Here is a 3,750-nt window from a genome sequence, read left to right as displayed (position 1 = left end):
TTAAGTATTTATAAGCACATAATTAATTGGATTGACATCATGCCGTAATTTAGATAATGGTGTAATAAGCGGCTTATTAATATCTTTATAAGTGCTTATAAGCAAATTATAAGCATCTTACTAATGCTTATTAATATCTTATTAATACTTAACAAGCACACCTTAATATAAAGCGTTACCCATATCTTTTTTTAAACTTTAACTCAATTAGCTCAAAAAACCTACTGTACAAAGGCTTTCCTGGCTTTTAAAGGGACAAGTTTTATTTTTTTTACTAACTAAAAAAAACAATTCTTTCAAGATATTCTAATTATTTATTAAATATCATAAATTGGATTGGATTTAACAAATGAACTCAACTATTTGAACTGGATAACTAAAAATCCTCCGATTACTCTTCACAGATAAACGAAACAATCAGCTAACAGATGTTTAAAAAGATTAAGCATATTGTATAGGCTTCTCTGCAAAAATCCTATAGTTTATTATAATAGGTACGTAAATGTGTAGTATAGGGCATGCATATAAATGTGCAGTACCTTGAAGCATGCATGGATGAGACTGAAACTGGATCAAGGAAAAACTCACCTGAAAGTTTTGTCTTTTAAAGTATTTCCTTTCCCGCGAGTGAACGTCACACAATTGGAATGTTCTGAGAAAAACTGCAAATAATATCCAACAAAAATATTATTTTTCACTCTGAGAGATAAATCAAATCATTTGACCACTGAAACATTCTTTGTTTTAACTAGAAATTCTTTACATTAAATGGCTTTTTGACTTGAAGAAAATCCAAAAAGCAGAATTACTTTTTTATTCACAAATCATTCATTAAACTCTTCTCTAAAATAGATTAAAAATGGCTTCTTTACTTCCTTTTGCTGTTTTTTTACAATCATACATTTCTTCAAGATATATTCACATCTAATTATTGTCAACATGATGATCAAATTTGCTTCCCAGAAACATTTTCAATTTGATAAAAACTTGTTGAGATCATTTAAAAAGAGCCAAGGCTTAATATGTAAAACAATCCTATATGAGTGGTCAAAGTATGAAGGTCATCTCATCCACTCAAACCATTACTTAGAAAATGATAAAGACTCTCTACTATTTTCCCCTTATACTTAGAAAACAGATTGATATTTATTTTATGGTGCGTCTACTACCTTCACTTTCAAAAGAACCTGCACGATGGCCAAGGTCAGCTGTACGTTGTAGTATTGTTCACATATGCAGGCCTGCATGTTTCTGTCATGCTCCATAGGCTCCAATGACACTCGCACACAAACAGCTGCCAGCAATAATCAGTCCATGACCCACTCCTGAAAGAGCACTGCACAAAGAAAAGATGAGTCGCTGTGGTTTACTGAGAAACCCTCGCATTATTTGGAGATTTACTTGAAGCGACTATTACTGATGTTTGTTTTTGGAGCGAGTATGACGTCACCCAGAAAATGACTTTCTTCTGTTCACTTCCGATCATTAAATAAAACATATTTTACAATTGTATTAAAATGAAAGGCATATTAATATTGAGATGTTTTTTCTTAGTCATATTCTTTAAAAATTACTGACATATCATCTCTGATATTTTCTTGGAATATGTCAGGATATGTATTGTGATATGTGTATCGTGATACATATTGTATCGCCGGACGCCTAGAGTAATAGCTGCATATTTCTCAGTATAACTCTATGAAATTTTGGCTTCTTGAAGCCCGCCTTCCTGTTTGGAACACAGGAAGGGGTCACTCAGTCCTTCTCATATACAGTCACTGGTCCAGATACAAAAGTAGGTATTTGTCGGTCTTAACTAAAGTCATTTTTTAATTTTAAAGATATTATAACCTGGGTTTTCTTTGGCTCCTTTTCACATTTTCTACTGGAAATCTTAACCTACAATAGTTGAGATCAAAGGAAATATTCTAAAACATTAGTGTATAGTTGTTTAGTTGGGGTGTAATGATTCATTTTAACTATGATTCAAAATTTACGATATGATTCATAGTGGATATTGGTTCCTTTTCAATGATTTCATTCGATTCAATGACCTAAAATCAACCCAGGATGTCTTTTTTTTTCCAGATTCTTTGTACTTCTTGCAAGATAATCAAGTGTGAATTAAATATGTGTACAAATAAAGAAGTGAACTAGAATTAATGGTAAATCTATTCACATTTAAGTTTCATAGCGTTCAGCTGAATGTTGTTTCTCCACATCAAAATATTACATTATTAGAACATTTTTTGCCAGACTTTACAATCATATTTATTTACAAAATTCAAAGTGTTTACACACATTGGACTGTAATGACAGGTTAGACGTTTTAATAAAATAAACCCACCATGTCTCGATCTAAATGGTATTTTCTAAGATCAGTTATAATAAACAATTTATTTTATTTTAAAACAATTTTATTATGGTGTAGTTTGATTGGATTTGATTGACAGGATTGTGGAAATATATAAATTAATTAATTGATTTATTTATTTTGTTTGGTTAAATACTACCTGATCTATCCATATTAAACATATCACCCTTCTTTTAAAGCAAAAGCATTGATTATTACCCTCTTGTAGAGAAAACAAAGCTCCTGCGATTATTCAGTCCAAGTGGAGGTCGTGAGAGGAAGTGCGAGAGAGCAATCTACGATGCTGCCTGAAGGTAAGCATTCTTCATGTGTTTAGAGGAGAACTAAGCACGCCTTTGTGTCCCATACAAAAAAAAAAAAAATTTAAAATAAACTCACAGCAGTGAAGAGGGAGATGATGAAAAGAAGGTGGGGATTGTTTGGACTCAAGTGGTTGAAGGAGAGGAAAGACAAAGTAGAAAAGTGAGCGTGTCGAGGTGGCCGGGACTTTATAGGTAGCCTCAGAAAAGTTTGAATCCATGGGATATTGGATCTCCTGACCTGGCCAGTGGAGGGCGTGAGGATGGATTGGCCACTGTGGACCATCTGAGAAAGAATGAACAAGCGAGAAGGAGAGATGGGGTGATGGAGGTGTAGAGAAAAGGAAGGGAGTAAGGAGAATATCAATGGCCAGACAGAGACATGTATGGATTTCTCTTCTGTCTCTTCAGAGCCCAACTTTACTGCAGCACAGAAGTGGATCGAATCGGGAGGGAGAGAAAAAGTGCCTGCTGATCCTCCCCAGAGAAATCAACACTTATGCATGAAAAGCTTCTTTGACTGTTAACTTTGTTTCCCTGTTCGTTGTTCAATAGGATGCCCTTTTTTTCCATGTCCTTCTGTTTACACCTTGACACAATAAAGGCAGCATAAGGCAGTGACAGAAAATAATGAATACCACGCAAATGATAAAAAGTGCATGCCTCAGAGTGAACAAATAATAAAAAGGAAATTTATGAATAAGTGTGGTTATTACAAAGTTCTGTCTTGCCAGTATTTGCATAATTTCAATTACAGCACAATGACACAGTTCCTTCCTGATGCGATTTGTGCTGACTGTTAATACCATCAGCATAAACAAAGGAATATCACATTGATTTTCAAGCCGGGTCTGTCAATGTGTAACCAGCTCAGCCTTGGTGCTGGCTGGTCCGGGAGGATCTCTGCGTTGTGTTTGTTTGTTTCAGACGACAGGACAGCCGACTTGTCTTTGATTCTGTTTATTTTCTGTACATGAAAAATGGTGATGGTCAGACATGAAAGGCTCCCGCTCGCATTTCACATACAGCATGCTCGGGCGTGTCTGTGTCCCAACTAACTAATAAAATGTAGTTTAC

General features: G+C 34.6%; 2 long non-coding RNA genes across 2 annotated transcripts in view; one reads left to right on the top strand and one right to left on the bottom strand.

Moving 5' to 3' along the window:
• LOC112153497 overlaps positions 1-3,089 on the bottom strand; it is an 8,276-nt gene extending 5,187 nt beyond the window's left edge. The window contains exons 1-3 of the long non-coding RNA XR_002920508.2: positions 2,753-3,089; positions 1,170-1,336; positions 589-662 (exon numbers count right to left, since the gene is read on the bottom strand). This is a non-coding gene — a long non-coding RNA (uncharacterized LOC112153497). The remainder of the gene's footprint in view (positions 1-588; positions 663-1,169; positions 1,337-2,752) is intronic.
• The window catches only part of LOC112153496, a 38,603-nt gene extending 35,234 nt beyond the window's left edge, over positions 1-3,369 (top strand). Inside the window, exons 2-3 of the long non-coding RNA XR_002920507.2 lie at positions 2,583-2,667; positions 3,085-3,369. This is a non-coding gene — a long non-coding RNA (uncharacterized LOC112153496). The remainder of the gene's footprint in view (positions 1-2,582; positions 2,668-3,084) is intronic.
• The last annotated feature ends 381 nt before the right edge of the window (positions 3,370-3,750 follow it).

Source organism: Oryzias melastigma, linkage group LG10 (assembly GCF_002922805.2).
Source record: "Oryzias melastigma strain HK-1 linkage group LG10, ASM292280v2, whole genome shotgun sequence".
NCBI lineage: Eukaryota > Metazoa > Chordata > Actinopteri > Beloniformes > Adrianichthyidae > Oryzias > Oryzias melastigma.
The sequence above is the reverse complement of the archived record's forward strand: the minus strand, read 5'-3'. Positions and strand labels throughout refer to the sequence as shown.